At 41.9% G+C, this 21,188-nt stretch overlaps 1 protein-coding gene and 1 long non-coding RNA gene across 10 annotated transcripts in view; one reads left to right on the forward strand and one right to left on the reverse strand.

Annotated features, from left to right (window-relative positions):
- EDN3 (endothelin 3) overlaps positions 1–21,188 on the reverse strand; it is a 38,760-nt gene that overhangs the window by 12,471 nt on the left and 5,101 nt on the right. The window lies entirely within an intron of this gene.
- LOC307218046 lies at positions 4,288–16,089 on the forward strand. Of its 7 annotated transcripts, none has more exons than XR_013839693.1 (4): positions 4,288–5,156; positions 8,444–8,649; positions 9,415–9,491; positions 13,517–16,089. It is a non-coding gene; the product is annotated as an uncharacterized lncRNA (long non-coding RNA). The 7 variants fall into 7 exon arrangements; XR_013839694.1 differs by having other exon boundaries at positions 13,574–16,089; XR_013839695.1 differs by having other exon boundaries at positions 4,288–5,137.

Raw genomic sequence — 21,188 nt, forward strand, 5'->3', positions numbered from 1 at the left:
ACATTAAAATTTGCATGTAAAACAGCAAATGATGTCTGTCTCTGAACAGTTAGGCAGAACTAGTAGCTTCCAAAAAGGATTATCCGCTGTCTGTTTTGCCTGCCCTTTTTCCCTGTAGCGATTAGAACTATAATCTTTCCATTATTTACTTTTAATAGTTTGAGACATTGATTCACTCTTAATCCTTCTGTCTGTCTCTCTCTCATGCAAAGTTGGAAGCAAATGCGTATACAACCCGGTGCTGTATAATTCTCTCACGCAAATCTCCCAGAAGACCATGGCAGTTTAGCAAAGGCTCTATCCAAAATTAGATTCTACAGTCCAATCCTTGGTAATGGCATTTATAAGCTTCTTTACATAATATTCTGTGTGTTTAGCTAATTTTGTTTGAACTGCAATTAACATTAAACCGTTTGTGTGTTAGCTATATTGATCTTCCCTACAAATATAAGTAATAAGTATGCCAACAAAGTTTAAATCCTTTATTTTTATTGTGTTTTGAAAGATGTTGCCAACACAATACTTTCGCAACTTCGAGAATTTATCTGCAACTTAAGACAACTGTACAGTCATACCTCAGGTTACAGATGCTTCAGGGTGCGTTTTTTCGGGTTACGGACCCGCCGAAACCCAGAAGTACCAGAATGGGTTACTTTCGGGTTTCGGTGGTCGCACGTCTGCAGAAGCGCTAAATCGCACGTGTGCAGATGCGGCACTGCGGGTTGCGAAGACTGCGGGTTGCGAACGTGCCTCCCGCACGGATCACGTTCGCAACCCAAGGGTCCACTGTATTCTCTAAAAGTGTGTATACACACACACACACACACACACACACACACACACACAGTGAGTCTTTTAAAAGAGGCCCCATGGAACATGTGTACTCTGTATCTACAGGGCCTCTTTTAAAGGACTCGCCCTGTATATCTGTCTGCAGCAAAAAATACATGAACAGCTAATGTTTCATGAGCAGGTGTCAATGTTACAGGAATGTTTACTGGAAACTGTGGAAAGAAAGTTTTCCGATAAATGACCTGTGACCACCAGGTGACTACTCACTGACAGATACACAAATAAAGGCCTCCCAAGCAAGGCCTCGTGCATATAAGGCTTTACTATGTGTTAACAAATTGCAGATCTGCACAGAGTCCATGTGGAAAGTTGTAATGCCCACGGGAATTTGCACTTGGCTGTGGCAGTGCCCAAACTATTTGTTTCTTTTCAACCTAATCTTCATCTTCATTTTCAGGGAAGACAAATGTCAGAGGAGTCCCATTTTTTAACACAAGGATTTCATATTCAAGATCATCATACCGTCAACCATTTTCTTTTCAATTTCCGTCTCAGACTCAACAATAACAAATTTGCCAACTGAAACCAGTACTTCAGTGACTGCTTCAGCATCTGTGCTTTCTTTCAGGATAATCATATTTCCTATGAGGGCATCTTCCCCTGTGTTCATTTTAAAATATGTGAAATATCCATTTACACTTTGTGTTCAACACTGCTTTCTACATTTCTACATTTGTACTGTCACCCTGTGAGGCAAGGTAAGAAGCCTTTGGCTCCGGAGGTGAAGTTTTGGATTTGTAAATGAGTCCACCTGTTCAGCCTGGCTCATCAGGCTGGGCCTTCCACTCCTTGACCCATCTGAGTGGGAAACTGGTAGGAACTTGTATATACTTCAAGAAAAAGAGTGGGGGCTCTATTAGAGAAAAATCAATACTTGAGAGAGGAGTAGAAAAATTCTAAGTTGTATGTAAAATGTCATCTTGAAAAGCTGCTTACCAGATGGAACTTTGGAATGTTTTCTTTAAGATTATAAAGAGCACGTTCTTTAAGATTATTAAGAGCACGTTCGGTATATATGAAAATGAAAAATGGGTCTGTAGGTTGACATTTTAATGGAATTACCCTCCTGTTGTTTTCAGTGAGTCGTATGTGAAAGGGTTTGCATGTAATGTTGGATAATAACGCAAGTTTAGCAGCTGCAGAAACCTAAACAAAGGTTTTGCACAAGTTCAATGTCAGTGGAAAGTAGCATGCAAGGGGAAGATTGGACAACACTACTAAAGACCACCATATCCAGATCAGCAAATACTAATGTATAATATATACCGTTTTTTTCCGTGTATAAGACTAGGTTTTTTTACCAAAAAAATTGATTTAAAATTGGGGCTCATCTTATACATGGGGGCATCTTATACACGGAAAAATATGATATATATACATATATACATACACACACACACACACACACACACACACATATATATATATATATATATATACACACACACACATACATACACCACCAACATGTGTATATTGCCTTTCTGTCTTTAAATAAATACAGCCTTCCCAAGGCAGGTAATAAATCTCTGTTAACTTTTTCTCCTTTCTCCTATCTCCTTGGATGCTTAACTTACATAAATCCTCGATACAAAACTGTCCCGTGCTGCCCACTTCTGCATAGTAGAAAGAAGTGTGGCCCATCCTGTTTCACCACCCAAGGTGAAATAGGAAGGTGTCGCCCCCACGAAAGCCTCACTTTCCAGCGTATGCAGGCTGAGACCCTATCTGCCTGCGGACTGCCTCGCCAGAGTGGTGCATGCCCTGGTTATCTCCCGTTTGACTACTGCAATGCACTCTACATGAGGCTACCTTTGAAGGTGACCCGGAAACTACAACTAATCCAGAACGCAGCAGCCAGACTGGTGACTGGGAGCGGCCGCTGAGACCACATAACACCAGTCTTGAAAGACCTACATTGGCTCCCAGTATGTTTCCGAGCACAATTCAAAGTGTTGGTGCTGACTTTTAAAGCCCTAAATGGCCTCGGTCCAGTATACCTGAAGGCGAGTCTCCACCCCCATTGTTCTGCCCAGACACTGAAGTCTAGTGCCAAGGGCCTTCTGGCGGTTCCCTCGCTGCGAGAAGCCAAGTTACAGGGAACCAGGCAGAGGACCTTCTCGGTAGTGGCACCCGCCCTGTGAAACGCCCTCCCACCAGATGTCAAAGAGAACAACAACTACCAGACTTTAGAAGACATCTGAAGGCAGCCCTGTTTAGGGAAGCTTTTAATGTTCGATGTATTACAGTATTTTAATATTTTGTTGGAAGCTGCCCAGAGTGGCTGGGGAGGCCCAGCCAGGTGGGCGGGGTATAAATGATAAGTTGTTGTTGTTGTTGTTGTTTTATATATATATATATATATTGCAAGATCTTGAAGTGAAGCTGCTGCCAAGTGACTCCAGGGATTCCACCGTCCAAGGCAGCTGCTTCAGTCTGCCTCATGGGAGGGCCGGCCCTGGTAGGAAGCTCCAGAACCACTTTACAGTCCACCGGAAGTTTGTATTTTTAAAGGAGGTGTTCCTTTACATACGCCAGTGAGAAGTTGATAGGTGCACAGATAGGCAATGCTAGTATTATCAGAACTGTCAGTCACCAGAAGGAGAACCCCTCCCACATACGCAGAGCCAGCTCCACGACATCAAAGATGTTTTCTCTGTGTGTTCAAAGAATGCCCAAAGGGACCTCTAGAGACAGCTGTGGCTTCAGGTTTCTTTTCCCATGCTTTTTTTTTTTAGGTTAACATCTGCTTAACGGTCTATTAAGGAAACAACTATTGTTCACCGTCAATTAGCAGGCTATAAGAGAACACTCTCACTGTCCTTTACGCAGCAGCATTTTCATTGCAAAGGACATTATTATAGCTCCCGACATTCCAGCAGAGTGTCAGTCAACAATGACGAGTCTGAGACTAAGCCACCGTCCAGTTCAAGGACAGAGGAAAATAGATTTTGTAGAATTTACACTTACAAAAAAAAAGAAATCTACCACATTACTAATTCTTAAAGGCGGACCAAAAGCAACAGGTTGTTCCACACTACAAAATGACAACTCAATATTTGAGCGCAAAGGAACAAGAATAATTCTAGTTTTAAAACCCCCTTTTTAAAAAAAAACAACATGTTATTGGTGATGCCCTAATAGTAATCAGACTGGAAGTAATGGGGATAATTTTCAGCATTTGTGGCTTTGGCATAATAATTCAATGAGAGATATTACAATCAGCCATGTGAAACAGCTGTGTGGCAACAGCTGAAGGCAGAAGTTGACTGCATTTTGATTTCGGCAGCCAGGATGTCAGAAAACAATTGAAACTGTAGCACAGTGGGCAAAAGTGAGAAGGGAACGTTTCTTTATTTTTGTTCTCTTGTGAAGCACCCGAGCTAAAAATCAGCTACTGAAGTTAACCTCAGCAAATAAAGAACCAGAGTATACCGTTTGATTCTGGAATTGTCTTTGTCACAAAAAGGCCACAGATGTGTTCTAAAAATAAGTTCCAAAAATGAACATTGACACTGATTTGTTAAGGCATTTAGTGCATCTGCCCTTGGTATTAATGAGCAATTCTATAGTTAGTCACTTATCCAGAGCAATTCCTAGTTGCACCAGCTATTTTGTAACTGTTCTAGGTGGACTGAGGGGGGAAGGTGTGAACTGGTAAAACATTTTGAAGTAATCTGCATTTAAAAGGGGGGGGGGGAAAGATTCTGGGGTTGCAATCCTAAACATATTTACGAGGCCACTCAACACAGTTACTGTAGATTTACTCCAGAACAGAAATGCACAGGACTGCAATAAAAGCTGCTCAAGAACTGTCCAGAGTTCCCAGGAAAGAGGAATTGATTGCCAAAGCCACAAATCCTGTGAGAGGAATATGAAATATGGGACTCCTTGGGTGGCTTTAAAAGGTGGCTTTGACTGAGGGCTCAAACATGCTTCTGCTTATCCAACGCCTAGAAAGCACAGTCTGAGAGGTTTTCCCCAGGGGAAACTTGCTCTTTACCACTAAATCGGAGCAAACGACTGGAAAAACCGATTGGCGTTTGCTTTGATTCAGCGCTAAAGAGTGGGTTTTTTCCGGCAGGAAAGTGGCAAGACAAGCAGAAGTCTAGATGAGCACAAAATCTTGAAGCATGATGAGGCTGTTAGTGGCAATGGTGCCACCCATTCTCCTGACCCTGGAGCTATTTAGATACGCTCCGCCACTGATAGGAGTCTCCTCACAGCGCGCTTAACAAACTACAGTTGCCAGGATGCTTTGGGGAAGCCATGACTGTTTAAAGTGGTACAATGCTGCTTTAAATGTATAGTGCAGAAAGGATTATGTGGTTTTAGTGGAAATGATATAAAGGATTAAGTAAAAATGAGTTGGTGAAAGAGAGAATGTTAAATTATAGTATATTAAGTGTCAGAGCTGCCTCCAGGTCCCAGCTCACAGAGGACCAACGCTAGGCTGTAGTTATGTACAAAAGTCTTTATTGAGGTTCAGTTTCCATTTTAAAGCCGCAGCGTGCAGCTCTACGTCTCGACCTTAGACCGGCGAAGTCCCGTCTGAGTCTCCTCCCCTTCCACACCAGTTTAAGACTCTCGCCTTGCTCCACCTCTTCCTAAGTTCCTTTCTCCTCTGGGCCCTCCTGCCCGCTAGGGTTTCATCCTTCCTGGACTCCTCTGACGCTGACCCTGACGATTCTTGCCCCTCCTTCCGGCGGGCTTTAGGACCTGGTCCCCTATCCGGGCTACCTTCTGTGCCGCTTGCCTGTACATTTGAACTTGGTGCGCGCGCCCAGCCTGCAACTTTCCTCTTGACCGTTAACTCGCTCTCCGATGGAGGCGTGGTCAACCCTGACTCATCTTCTCTCGCTGGTGGTGCATATGTGGGCTCTGACACCTGGGACTCCTCCCCCCCACTACGCTCTGGTGGGGAAGCTGGTCCTGATTTCCAACTGCTGCTCTGGGAGTCCCCGCTGGCCCCTTGCTTCTGGGGTGTCCCCCTTGGGTCGCCCCTTGCCCTGCCCATCGGCGCCCCCTTCTGTGAATCTTCCGATTCGCTGGAGAGGCTCATGGAATCTATCGGGCTGCTGTCATCCTCTCCTACGCTGCCCTCGGATTGCTCCCCCTCGCTCTCCATCTCCTCTCCTCCCTGCGCTCCCGCTGAGTCCCTGACATTAAGATAAATTATTAAAATAAAAATAAGGTTGGAAGGATTTGCTGAAATAACAAATTGAATTAGAATACAAAAATGGGAGGCGTGAGGTGGTCAAGGAAATAAGTGAATATAAGTAAGTGATGTTGGATTTGTTCTTTTTTTGTTTTTCTTTTTCTGTTTTCTGTTTTTTGATGATGTTTCCAAAAATGGGAGGCGTGAGGAGGTCAAGGAAATAAGTGAATATATATAAGTAAGTGGTGTTGGATTTGTTCTTTTTTTTGTTTTTGTTTTTCTGTTTTCTGTTTTTTGATGATGTTTCTTCTTTTTTATAGGTATTGTTTTTTCTTTGATTGTTATTATTTTTCTTCTTGTTTTTTTCTGTAATTTTTAAAATCTCAATAAAAACTTATTTAAAAATAAATAAATAAATGTATAGTGCAGAAAGGACCTTGCTCCTTACTTTTTAATCTCTTCCTCATTAACTCCCTACCGCCATTGCTAAGCGACATCTCAAAGGCGGCATCTTGCCCTTCCTCCACCATTGCTAAACAACACCTCATGGGAGTAACTGTCAGTTCCAACCAGGGTGGATTTGATTTAAATCACGATTTAAATCACTAGTCAGTAAGACTTGATTTAAATCATATTTTTTTACAGAAAGACTCATTCTTGCTGGTATAATCTTAATATTTACAACCAGATGAAGGTATCATTTTTGGAATAATAAATTTTCAGAGTAGTTTTTACAGTTATATCACAAATTACTGATTTGGTTATACTATCAGAAACAGACAGATAATTATGAAATAATTACGAGGTTTAATAAGTTAACTGTTTATATTTGCACAACTTTTCTGCTGTACTTTACTGGAACGAGAAAAATAATCATTAGTAACAATTTAAACAATTTATTTAACTAAAACAATAACATTATAGCATATGTATCCATGTTAACTGATGTGGTTAAACAATTTTTTTTAACAAAAAACCTACTGAGTTTTAGCACACATGAAAAACTTAAATCCTTATTTCCTGATGAATAGCCTTTGGACTATAACGTAACTTAAATAGAAAACTATCTTTAGAAATATTTTCCCTCCAAAAGCATTTTATTTTAAAAATCCAATTTAAATCAAAAGAATCTGATTTAAATAAAAAAATCAATTTTTAAAAATTCTTTTTTTAAAAAAATCATTGATTTTTATCCACCCTGGTTCCAACTGCCAACTTGAGGGAGTAACTGTCAACCAGCCGTGAGGGAAGAGGACTTGGAAGGAAATGGTTACTCAGATTGTCTCAAGAGTTGAAGGGGAATTTACATGGCAAACATTTCATTTGGCTGCTTTCTCATGGCAGGAGACCACTTCAGAATTACCTCATTTTAAATGGGTTTGCACCAGCAAAAGTAAACCTCACCGTACTCTAGTTCACTTTGTATTCACAATGTAGTTGATGTTAAAAAATAATAATTAAGTGCTTTATAATAAATGATTAGGTGCTGCACAGAACATTAAAAGATGTTCCTGCCCACACACTTCCAATTCCACAGACATGATACAAAAAAGGTGGGGAAGAATGGGCAGGGAAGAGAAAAGCAAGTAAATGTGAAGCAGATATGGGGAAATTGTCCCAAGGGAACCTTAAAATAACAAAAAGCCACACGGGAAGTCAAGTATTTGCAAACATTGAAAGCTGGCTGGGAATAGCTCACCTAAGTAGGCCTCTTTTCAATGGCTACATGCATGTGGTTTCCCTTAAGTTGTATATGCAGTTAACAAGGGAGACGTGAAAAAGCTGTTTTAAAATGTATTCTATATTATAGCCAAAGTAGGTTTTATATTTAAATTAGAAGCACAGATAAAGTGTGCTTAAGAGACTATTGTGAGAACAGTTTAAATCTGCTTTGCCATGCACACAAACATATTAACTGTCCTGCTGGATGTACAAAAATGTCCATTTAGTCCAGTCTGGTTTCTGACTCTGAGCATGGTTGGTTCCTTTTATAGCCAAAGGCTGTAAATATTGTCTTACATGTACATGGTTTTTCCAATCCCCTTCTACGTTTGCGGCAGCAAATTCCCCAGGTTCATTATGTGCTTTGTCACAAGTACAGTGGTACCTTGGGTTACATACGCTTCAAGTTACAGACTCCGCTAACCCAGAAATAGTGCTTCAGGTTAAGAACTTTGCTTCAGGATAAGAACAGAAATCGTGCGGCAGCGGCGCAGCGGCAGCAGGAGGCCCCATTAGCTAAAGTGGTGCTTCAGGTTAAGAACAGTTTCAGGTTAAGAACGGACCTCCGGAACGATATTAAGTGCTTAACCCGAGGTACCACTGTACTTCCTTTAGTAGTGAGGAGTCTTCCACTTCCATTGTACTGTTCTACCGTTATAATTTTAAAGTCATATGTAGTAGTTTAACATTCTGTTTTTTTGTTTTATGAAGATCCCCTTTACAATAAAGACATTTTCAAGTAAAGCAGCAGAGCACAGAAACCTGGTCTGGAGCAATTCCAATTCTAGGTAACTGTGATGTCAAATTCTACCACAGAGAGCAAAAGGAGTTCACAGAACTATGAATTAAGCCTCGTATGTCCCTTGGCAGCTGTGTTTCCTTGACGCCTCTGAGTATTAAACAGTCTGCTCCAAAGGGTGAGTGTTAACATAACATTCTAAGGTGACTCAAAATTACATCACTCTCATAACCAATTTTAATGCAAAACTCAAGGCTGCTTCTTGTAACATTTCTAATACTATGATTTCGCGTCACAAAATCTGTACAGAGAACATACAACGCTCTCCAAAACAAACACACACAATTTATTCAGGAGAGAATAGTGATCAAAACAGTTTTGTATCTTGTTGAGCATTACCAGTGTGCTGTGATTTGGGCAAGAATGTAAGAAAAGCTATACTGGATCAGGTCAAAACCCAGCATCTAGTTATCACAGTGAAGAAGCAAATGCCCATGGGAAGCATGCAAACAGGACCTGAGTGGAACAGCATTCTCCCCACTTGTGATTTCTGGCATTCAGAGGTATGATGCCTCCCAACAGTGGAGGACAGAAAGTAGCCATCATTGTTGTAGTCACTGATAGTCTTACCCTCTATGACCTTGCCTAATCTCTCTTAAAGCTATCCAAGTTAATGGCAATCACAACATCTTCTGGGAATGAATTCCAGCATTTAACTGTGCAGCGTGTGGGAAAAGCACTTTATTTTGGCTGCCATGAATATACTAACATTCATTACTGTATTTGATGGCACCCGTTTCTACGATTACAAGAGAGGAAGAGAAATGCCTCCGTATCCAATTTTTCTATGCCAAGCATAATCTTATACAACTCTATCATGTCCCCTTTACTCACCTTCTTTCCCCAGACTAAAAGCTGTTAATGCAGTAACCTTTCTTTATAGGAGAATTGCTCCAATCCCTTGATCATTTTGGTTGATCTTCTCTGAACTTCTGCTAGATTTATGATATCCTTTTAGAGGTAAGAAATGTACCAGAAATGTGCACAGTATTTCCAGGATGGTGTTCAAAACTCACCAAAGATTTGTATAACTGCATTATGATATTGACAGTTTCATTTTCATTCCTGTGACTAGTGATTCCTAACTCGGAATTCACATTTTCCACAGCTGCCACACCCTAGGTTGACATCTTCATCAATCTATCTGCTAGAACTAATTTTCTATGTGCCTGGAACTTTCTTCATGTCAAAGAACAATCATGTGAGACACACTTGCAGTTTTACTTCGGTGAGAACTGGGTCTTGCAGGAAGGAATGTGTAAATGTTTGTTATAAACATCTGCAATGTTTATTATTACTAGTGAATTTTTATAGAACCATCTATGTACCTAGTGCTTTACAAAGAACACAGCTGACATCTTCCTCCTCCAAAGGGACTTTACACCCTAAGTATTTCAAATAGGCATTCAGATAATCTTTATTATCACACCCTGCATAATGTGGAATAACTCAGTGTTCGCCAAGACCTCAGTCACGTAGCAACATGGACTCGTATTTTATTTCTATTCAGATATCCAGCCTGCTTCGTAAAGCACAAGTAGGAAACCTTAGTCACAGGGGCCAAAGGTGGCTGCCCAGACCCTCCCCAAGCCACAATCTTTACTGGCTCTGTTCCAGGCCCTTCTTTTAAGTGATTCTGCCAGGGTAGAGGTGGGAATGTGTCCTGGAACTGTGATAATACCTCAGTTGCCTGGATGGATGGATGGAAAGATTTTGTGGGTGTGTAGAAAGCCAACCTGTTTGTGACTAGAATGTAGCCTACTATACAAAGGAGAGTGTCATATATTTTGAATCTGGCCCTGCCCAGAACTAGCATATGGTCCCTGAAAGGTCTCCCATGCAGGAATGCAGCAGTCAGGCTGCAAAAGGTTCGCCATCCCTGTCATAAACCATGCTCTCAAATATTTTTTCAATTAAACATCAAGAACAGTAGAACTCAGCAAAACCAAAAGAAAGGAAATACACACTAAGTTAAGACCATCAACTTGGCCACAAAAAGACCCGTTTCCAAAACAACTATCTGTCTTCCCCTGGTCTGCAAAACAAGAATATTTTAACCACCTACAGCCTGGGAGAGAGTTTGATTAACATAATTCTGTGGCTAGGGAAACTTTTAAGTTCCTTCCTGTGGGTAACACCACTTGGCTGGGGGAAAAACATGAAACAGGAGAGTCACATATCTCCCGAGTTTTTTTCTCCCTTTGCATAAAAGTAGCTGCTGGGTGACTTAACCCTTTCCCTAACACCTTTTTCTATATGTAAATCAAGCCCTTTAGTTGGGACAGCCTTTTATTGCATAATTTTGTTGTTGTTTAGTTGTTTAGTCGTGTCCGACTCTTCGTGACCCCATGGACCAGAGCACGCCAGGCACTTCTGTCTTCCACTGCCTCCCGCAGTTTGGTCAAACTCATGCTGGTAGCTTCAAGAACACTATCCAACCATCTCATCCTCTGTTGTCCCCTTCTCCTTGTGCCCTCAATCTTTCCCAACATCAGGGTCTTTTCCAGGGAGTCTTCTCTTCTCATGAGGTGGCCAAAGTATTGGAGCCTCAGCTTCACGATCTGTCCTTCCAGTGAGCACCCAGGGCTGATTTCCTTAAGAATGGATAGGTTTGATCTTCTTGCAGTCCATGGGACTCTGAAGAGTCTCCTCCAGCACCATAATTCAAAAGCATCAATTCTTCAGCGATCAGCCTTCTTTATGGTCCAGCTCTCACTTCCATACATCACTACTGGGAAAACCATAGCTTTTACTATACGGACCTTTGTTGGCAAGGTGATGTCTCTGCTTTTTAAGATGCTGTCTAGGTTTGTCAATGCTTAATTAAATTGCCTCATTTGGTCTGACCCCTTGGAAGTTACACCAAACCTTCTGTGCTAAAATAATAAAGTTTAAAACATGCCAGGAACCCACAAAACAGCAGGGAATTAAAATGTGCAGGCATCAAGCACTGGCCATTAGAAGTCTTTTCGCCTTAATAGGGAGAGAAAACAAAGGGTGGAAAGGTTTGTGGTGCTTCTGGAAAATGTTCAGCCTCTAGCAGATTGGCAGCTGCCCATTTGGCAGCAAGAGTTAATGAGGAAGGAATCTATTTGAATTCAATTATATTGTATACCTAAATTCCTTTTTAATATGTTACTCGCCTTGAAGCTTTGGAATAATAAAAAAAAAGGTAGGAAGGAATGAAAATATAAACCAGCTAGCAGTCTGTCAGCATGTTGCTAATGCAGCAGAGCATGTGAAGAGGAAAACTTGGCATACCAATGTCATTGAGTAACACTGCCCAATAAGCAACACATGCTTACTGATTCCAACACATCAGCGGGCTGGCACATTTAAAACACTTTCCCACCCTTATTATTCTAGTTAACTCCCATTCCCTACAAATAAGCACGTATATAAGCCTGGATAGTTCAGTCGGCTAGAGAATGGTAGAGAATGATAACACCAAGGTTGCAGGTTCAATAGCTGTATGGTGCAGCTGCACATTCCTGCACTGCAGGAGGTTGGACTAGATGATCCTCAGGTCCCTTCCAACTCTATGATTCTATGATTCTATATTATACCAGCAACCATGCCACATTTAATCATAGAATAACAGAATTGCTCCCTTCTTACATCAGTTTATTATGCTATCACCAGGCTGGGCATCGCTTTCCTTTTGGGTGAAGACAGAGGCAAAGTGGGTGTTTGTCACCCAATAGCATTTCTCCATCTTCTCCACGCAGAGGACCTACCACTTGTTTCCTCTTCCTCTTGCTTCGAACACAGAAAACTTTTTAAATTATTTTTAACCTCTCTTGCAAGCCTGAGCTCATTCTGAGCTTTAGCCCACCTGGCATTCACCCTCCAAATGTTTACTACTCATGTACACTCCTCCTTTCTTCCATTTCTTACACATGCCCTTCTTAACTCTCAGCTCATCTGTAAGCTCCTTATGCAGCCACACCAGTTTCTTTAAACAATCGTCTTCCAAAGCAACTACTCTATTCCAAACTTAAAAATGGAAAGTGTAATGCTGGTGGTCAACAAAAGAGGTTTAAAGACAAATCTTTAAAAATGTAGTATAACTGTAGTATAACACTGACAACTGGGAAACACTGGCCTGCGAGCACTCCAACTGGAGAACAGCCTTTACCAAAGGTGTCATGGGCTTTGAAGACACTTGAACTCAGGACACAAGGGAGAAATGTGCTAAGAGGAAGGCATGCTTGGCAAATCCACACCGTGATCAGCTCCCTCCCAGAAACCAATGTCCCCACTGTGGAAGGACATGTGGATCCAGAATTCGCCTCCACAGTCACTTACGGACTCATGGTTAAAACCGTGTTTATGGAAGACAATCTTACTCGGCTACAAGTGATTGCCAAAGAAGAAAGAAGAAAGAAGAGATGCCTCAACCTTTTCTTTCTTGTTGGAATTGTCTGCCTTTGTGCCTTTGATAGCTGACCCATTCATCTAGGACTCCCTTCTCTTGAGTAATTCTGACCCAGTAGTGCCTTAAGCTTTCTGAAATCAGCCTTAGCTTGATTTACTTAGTGCATAAATCCTCAGAATAATTGAACATCCTGTCAATTTGTAGGTAAATATTAGGGAGACAGAATCAAGTCTCCACTGTTCTCCAAATTTATCCTCACAACAACCCTTTGATGTAGGGTAATGATTTACTCAGTATTGCCCAGCAAGTTTCATGCATAAGCAGCTATTTGAACCCATGCATTGCCCTCCCAAGTTCGGCAGCCTGCACTGTCAACCAAATTGCCAGTGTTGCACTAGCAAAAAGAAGGAGTAAGGAATCTGCAGGAAATAACAATGGCATGTGGGGTAGAACTTCGTGTCTTCCTATCTTTAACACCAGAGGTAGTTGGTGGCTAGACCAACTACAGTAGAGAATTTGGCTGCCTGAGTCTAAATAGTCATTCAGCATAGCAGAAAAGGCAAATCAAATTCAAAACAGTGTTTTCTATTTTAACACTCTTTCACAGTTTATTAGAAAGCACTGCCAATTTAAAAATGGAAAGCATATGATTGATTCATTGCAGAAGGCCCATTTTTCAACATTAATGAAAACATTAACCAGCAATTCTGCACATAAAATCCTACTAAGGTGAGCAGAATTTGATCAAGGATAACTGGCTCATTGATTGATAGTATGCTATGATGTGAGATGTTTATTTCCCAAATTCAGATCTCAAATTTAAGCTGCCTCAGGCAAGAAGGTTTACCTAGACAGATAATGCTTTGGTACAAAACAACATTGATAAGAGTTTAATATTCAGTTGTATTTTATTGCACAGAAATGTGCAACCTATTAAAGAGAAGGGTGCATTTATCATGTGTTTGAGGAGCTCATCTGCACAAAAGCAATAACTTACAGAAATCTATATTGTGTGAAAAGGTCCTCACCTTAAAAGTTCCCTAGCAGTACCTCTTTTTATATATACTAAAAAAAGGTTCAGAGACTAAGGAGAGAAGTGTGCAATCCAGTAACAGTTTTCCAATAACAGTTTCCCAAGAAAGAAACACATGCTTATCATATGTGGTATGAAAGCCAACCACATGTCTAATCTTTTCTCCTTTGAAAAATTACAAGTGGCAAACAGCAGATGTCCTGGGTCGCATTGATTAATGTTTTGAAGGGAACAGCCACAATTTGTTTATGTAGGTTCCTTACAAAACCAGTATCAGAAATTTCAAAACACAATACTTTGAAATAACCCTAAGTTTGCTTTAAAATGAGAACTCCAAATGCATTCTTATCCATGTCATCTTCCTTTAGCAGATAAATAAAGATAAACAGAAGCTCAAAACGTGGCATATTCAATGCACAAAAATTGTTAATACTGAAATAATGTCTTATTATTTGGGTCATGATTTAGCCTGCATTTTAAAAGAGAAATAGAGTTTAGAATGTCAATTTATATTCCTTTATTAAGCCACTTCACTCACAGCATTTTAAAGGTTTACTTCTAAAAAAAATGCAATTTGTGAATTAGGCAAATGCACTCATGTATGGCACAGGTACGCCTAGAGAGCCAGTATTAGCCGCACCAATCTTTCAACAATTCACTCAGCACATTACTGTGTGGTATGTGGTATGGCAATTATTCTGCATTCCATCTCTGTGCCAAAGAGGAGCATTAGGATCAAAAATCACAGTGATATAGCTTCCAGATTCCGGTGCACCAGGAATGGGGTCTCTCCCATCACTGCAAGAGAGAAACAGACTGAGATAATCAGATGATGATAAGGGGATTTCATTATCTGCATTCCTCTTCGGTTGGAAGAGGAACCAGGCTCTGACCCGCAGTTTGCCTGGCAGTCTGGCACTGCACTCACTTCCCCATGGAATGCGAGGGTAGGCAAAGGTACTGGGTGCACGGAGCACTCCAGCTGCCACGAACCCCCCCCCCATCCCGTTCCTGGAAACACAGGTTATGCTGTTAATTGGATTTTAATTTGAGAAAACTACAGGCATATGCCAGAGACGATGAGATAAGAAACTGCGAAAACAACCCAGCTACAAGGATGTGAAAGGTTTGGATTGAGAGCCGATTCCATTTGGTGAAAGAGACAATGCGGAGAGGGGAGCCCACATTTACTTACTTAAGGTTTCTCTCTACATTTCTGATACAGCAACCCCACCCCACCCCAGAATGGAAGTTTTATTTTTAAATATCTGCACAAGTGAGGATGGAAGACACTGGAATATAATATGGAATTTAACAAAATTGAAACTTTGTGTGAGAGAAAAAGGAACTGAGAGGGAACCAGGGAAGAAAGGCTATGCTTTGAAAATATAGCACAAAATGCACCCTAACCTCCATTATCCACAAAGGAATCTGTTTGAGATAATGATAAATGGCCATAAATCAGTGGCAGGGAGGAAAGGAGTCTACCAGTTGCAAGAATAGAAGTTTTTGGATTAACTATCTGCAGTCTGGATACAGACCGTTCTTTCTAGGCTGGAAAAATGGCGAAGATGACTTGTTTACTAGAAACTGAATCACGGGACAAAGCGATGCAGTGACTTTTGAAAACTCTGAGATAACAATTTCTCCCAAGACATGACTGGAACCATCAACAGCTGCAGGAATAAAGGATACAGCACCATATATGGATGGAAAGACATCGTGGGGGTAAATGTCACACACAGGAAAGAATAATGATTGCAGCTAAAGTTCCTCACTTGAAACTTTATAAATTACCTATTATACCAACACGAATTGAAATCACAAGATTGTAACTGTTATATAAGGGATATTTATATCTGAATGGAAAGGAATGAAAATTATAAAAATTTTGGAACGCAGGAAAAATGTAGAAGAATGAACTCTAGCATGCGAGGGGGCCAGTTTAATTAAACTTTATAATTTGACATTTGAATAATTGGCATTAATAATTGTATCAATTGGATAAAATTGGTATTGTTATAATGAGGCTGTTATTGGAGAAATATACTATAGTGATATGGAAGCCAATAGCAGCATATCCTATCAAAATATCTAGCAAAAACCTTCACTTACTAGTACAAGCAAAATACTATAAAAGTGTACTGGAGCAACTATTACAGCTTTTCAGATATGCACCATGGAAAACTAAGCAATCTATCATCTGACAAAAAGTGCAGTTGAGAAAATCCATATGTGCAACATGATGGGATCCAGAGAAACATACTATTTCCAGTTTTCAAAAAAATCCTGTAGCATCTGGATTTCTCTTATGAAGTTATTTGCTATTACACAGGAGCTTTTAATTGAAAATGTATGCTTATATAGTTCTTTATGACACAGCGGGCACTGTTTTCAATTCCTGGCGTTCATCTGTCAGAACTGGGTACTAAAGTGGAAAACATGCATCTGGGTGTCATACATTTTCTGTGTATATGGAATTTAAATGCTAACTATTCAAGCCACAAGTCAAGTGTATTTAAAAGTTGGATGGATCTGAAGGACTGCAGCGTTTTTGCAACTGGTATCTTCATGAGGGTCAAAGTAATCGGTATTCCAGTTTAATTCTAGTGCTGCTTTTGTTTCTTATAATGTATTTTAACATATTTCAATCCGTTACCCCCGAGGATGTGGACAGGCTGCTTGGACGCGTGAAACCAACCACCTGTCTCCTTGATCCTTGCCCATCCTGGCTAATAAAAGCAAGCCGGGAAGGACTGGGCGATGGGCTCTGCGGGGTGGTTCCCTCTGTGAGGGAACATTCCCAGATCCGCTGAAAGAGGCGGTCATTAAACTGCTTCTTAAAAAACCATCTTTAGACTCGGCCAGTATGGCCAACTATCGCCCAGTCTCAAATCTTCCATTCTTGGGCAAGGTGATTGAGCGCGTGGTTGCTGAACAACTCCAGGCACGCCTGGAGGATGTGGACCATTTGGATCCCTTCCAATTGGGATTCAGGCCTCATCATGGGACTGAAACTGCCTTGGTCGCGCTGGTTGATGATCTCCGGCGGGCTAGGGACAAAGGTGAGAGTTGTTTCCTAGTTCTGCTGGATCTCTCAGCGGCCTTTGATACAATCGACCATAACATCCTTCTGGGCCGTCTAGAGGGGATGAGAGCTGGGGGCACTGTCATACAGTGGTTTCGCTCCTTCCTCCTGGGCCGTGTTCAGAAAGTGGTGGTGGGGGATGAGTGTTCAGACCCCTGGGCTCTCACTTTTGGGGTGCCTCAGGGCTCTGTCTTCTCCCCCATGCTTTTCAACATCTACATGCAGCCGCTGGGAGAGATCATCAGGGGGTTTGGGCTGGGTGTTCATCAGTATGCGGATGATACCCAGCTCTACCTCTTTCAAATCAGAACCAGTGAAGGCAGTGACGGTCCTGTGTGTCTGGAAGCGGTTGGAGGATGGATGGCGGCTAACAGATTGAGAATGAATCCTGACAAGACAGAAGTACTGTTTCTGGGGGACAGGAGGCAGGCAGGTGTGGAGGATTCCCTGGTCCTGAATGGGGTAACTGTGCCCCTGAAGGACCAGGTGCGCAGCCTGGGAGTCATTTTGGACTCACAGCTGTCCATGGAGGCACAGGTTAAATCCGTGTCTAGGGCAGCTATGTACCAGCTCCATCTGGTACGCATGCTGAGACCCTATCTGCCTGCGGACTGCCTCGCCAGAGTGGTGCATGCTCTGGTTATCTCCCGCTTGGACTACTGCAATGCACTCTATGTGGGGCTACCTTTGAAGGTGACCCGGAAACTACAACTAATCCAGAACGCAGCAGCCAGACTGGTGACTGGGAGCAGCCGCCGAGACCATATAACACCGGTCTTGAAAGACCTACGTTGGCTCCCAGTACGTTTCCGAACACAATTCAAAGTGTTGGTGCTGACCTTTAAAGCCCTAAACGGCCTCGGTCCAGTATACCTGAAGGAGCGTCTCCACCCCCATCGTTCTACCCGGACACTGAGGTCCAGCACCGAGGGCCTTCTGGTGCTTCCCTCACTGTGAGAAGCCAAGTTACAGGGAACCAGGCAGAGGACCTTCTCGGTAGCGGCGCCCTCCCTGTGGAACGCCCTCCCACCAGATGTCAAAGAGAACAACTACTACCAGACTTTTAGAAGACATCTGAAGGCAGCCCTGTTTAGGGATGCTTTTAATGTTTGATGTATCACAGTATTTTAATATTTTGTTGGAAGCCACCCAGAGTGGCTGGGGAGGCCCAGCCAGATGGGCGGGGTATAAATAATAAATTATTATTATTATTATTATTATTATTATTATTCTGATCGGCAAGTCCTAGGCTCTGTGGTTTAACCCACAGCGCCACCAATTCCTGGTCTGAGGAAAACGTGGTGTATTAACAACAACGGAAATGGAATTCTACACATGCTAAAATGCACTATTATTATTTTGAATGATACAATACAGAGTTCCAGGGTCTAAGCCCCTCCAAGGTGTGGCTCAGCCTGTGGGATGCTGGCTTATGTGTTTATGTTTGGGTTTTTATCTTTTATAGTACTGAAATCTGATTTAAGGGATCTTGAGGAACCTTTGACTGAAAGGTAGGGTATAAATCTTCAAACTCAATGGCAACGGTATGGAGGATGCATAAAGGGCTACTCATTCTTAGTCTAAAACAAGAAACCAAACAGTACTGTCTTTTCACACACCTAGTAGAAACACAAGAGAAGGGTATGCTAGAATCTTGTCAACATGCTAATTTTCCATGGGCAGGGGTTAACTAGTCTCTTGAGGGAGCAATATGCAGTCTTTGCAGTCTGAAGCTGTATGTAGTCCAAGCCAAGGTGGAAACAACTGTTATATGTCTCCTCCAATGTTTATTTCACTTGTTTAATTAAATAGTGCTAACAATGTGCAGGGTGTTTTACAATTTGTATGAATATAAATGCCTGCCCCAAGAAACTTACAGTCCAAAATTGTAAACAGGAGTGGCAAGACAGGGGAAGTGGACAGGATAAACCTTTTGGGGAGGGTAGAGAATATATGTCAACAATTAAAAACTTTAATTAACCTGAATATACTCATCTTTTTACCTTTTGTCACATGATGAAATAAGAATAAGGAACTTTTTTCTTTCATACAGTGCCTAATATGTTAAATGCATAACATTATTAAACATTACTACTATAGTAAGCACCTAGCAATTTCACATGTCAAAGTAATAATAAATATAGCCCTGCAAATAAATTTACAAAAGATGCTTACCTACAACCCTTTTTCTAGCCTACCTGCTAAATTTATACATTCCAAGCAGCCACTGTTAGCTAAGGGATGGTTGAAAGAAAAATAAATACAGTGTTCCCTTCCTTGTTGCCTGAAGGCAATGCTTCACCACAGATGATTAGATAAGTGGCTACTTATAAGCCTGTAATAATATCATTAGCAGCCCAGTGTAACTGCAGTGAACCAACTGCCAGAACAAAATATTCCAACTAGAAAGTATTTGTGATAGTGGTTCTAGAATCGTAGAATCACAGAATGGTAGATTTGGGAGGATTTTCGAGGGTTGTCTAGTCCAACCCCCTGCAATACAAGAATCTCAACTAAAGCATAAATGACAAATGACCATCCAATCTCTGCTTAAAAACCCCAAGGAATATTTATTATAACTGGAATCTATTGGTTCGGGTCCCACCCTCCAGGGCAGGAGAAAACAAGCTTGTTCCATCTTTCATGTAGCATATCATATCTCTCAGTCTCCTCTTCTCCAGGCTATACGTACCAAACACTCTCAACCGTTCCTCATAAGGCTTTGTTTCTAGACCCTTGATCATCTCGGCTACTCTCCTCTGCACACGTTCTGGCTTGTCTATATCCTTCTTAAATTGTGGCACCCAGAACTAGATATAGTTGTGGTTTGAGCAAGGCAGAATTGAGCAGTAATATTACAAATTTATAGGAAGGGGGGAAAGAGTAAGGGAATTGTGTGTGTGTGTGTGTGTGTACTTCTTGCATGCCAGACTGTGCTGTCCATAGATTTTTCTGGAATTCTTGAAATGTCTAGTGAAAAGAGTGGGATATAAAAATTAACTCCTAACTTTAACATGTGCCAGATGAACAAATTCACCAGCTTCCTCCAAAAAAGAGAAGGGGAACCTTTTCCAGCACTCATTGTAAAAATGAAAAATAAAAAAACCCTTCCACTTTTATGTAAACACTATTGGGGCAGTACTTAAGCATCTGAATTATTTTTGTCAAATTAGTTGTCAGCTACAAAAATAATTCCATCTATAGGTTCGGTGGCACTGTGGTCTAAACTGAGCCTCTTGGGCCAGACTGAGAAGGCGAATGGGCCGCATCCAGCCCCTGGGCCTTAGGTTGCCTACCCCTGCTCTTGGGCTTGCAGATTGGAAGGTCAGCGGTTCAAATCCGTGCAACAGGGTGAGCTCCCATTGCTGTCCCAGCTTTTGCCAACCTAGCAGTTGGAAAGCACACCAGTGCAAGTAGATAAATAGGTGCCGCTGCAGCGGGAAGGTAAACGGTGTTTCCATCATGGTCCTCCGTGAGCCAATAGTGGTTTAGTCATGCTGGCCACATGACCCAGAAAGCTGTCTGTGGACAAATGCCGGCTCCCTTGGCCTGAGAAGAAAGATGAGTGCCACACCCGCCTTTGATTGGACTTACTTCATACTCCAGGATCTGGTGAAGACACTGCAATATTTAGGGTAGGAAGCAGGCATCTACAAATCGACTTGCTCAGTTAAATACCCCAGGCACTCTGGTGAAAAAGGACATCCAGCAGCTCACAATCCCGCTCTCTTCCACACTGAAATACAGCCAACTGCATTCGTATTTCTACTTGGAGAAGACAAGAACCAGCATCGCCACACCTCTCCTCTGCTGGGCTCCAGCGCATGAGGAGGTTCCTCACACAATGGCCCAACGCTGCCATGCCAGAGCTTTCAGGCTGACCCAGGGGCAGAAGAGGAGGTGTGCCACTCATCCGCTGGAGTCTGGCATGTGAGGGAGCTGCAGAGGCAGCTTCCTCACATGATGGCCCAGCACCACTGAGCTGCCCAGTCCACCGGGGGTGGCACTTGCCCCGCTGGAGCACCAGCAACCTATGCTATGCCACTGTGGGTGAGAATAAGTAGTGACTGGTAAGAAAGCCAAGCCATTATTTGCAGACTCAGAGCTGGAAGGAATTTTCATGCCAGTAAGATCAGCTACTGACCCTGTTCAGTTTTT

Source organism: Podarcis cretensis (genome assembly GCF_951804945.1).
Source record: "Podarcis cretensis genome assembly, chromosome: 6".
In the NCBI taxonomy this organism is placed as follows: Eukaryota; Metazoa; Chordata; class Lepidosauria; order Squamata; family Lacertidae; genus Podarcis; species Podarcis cretensis.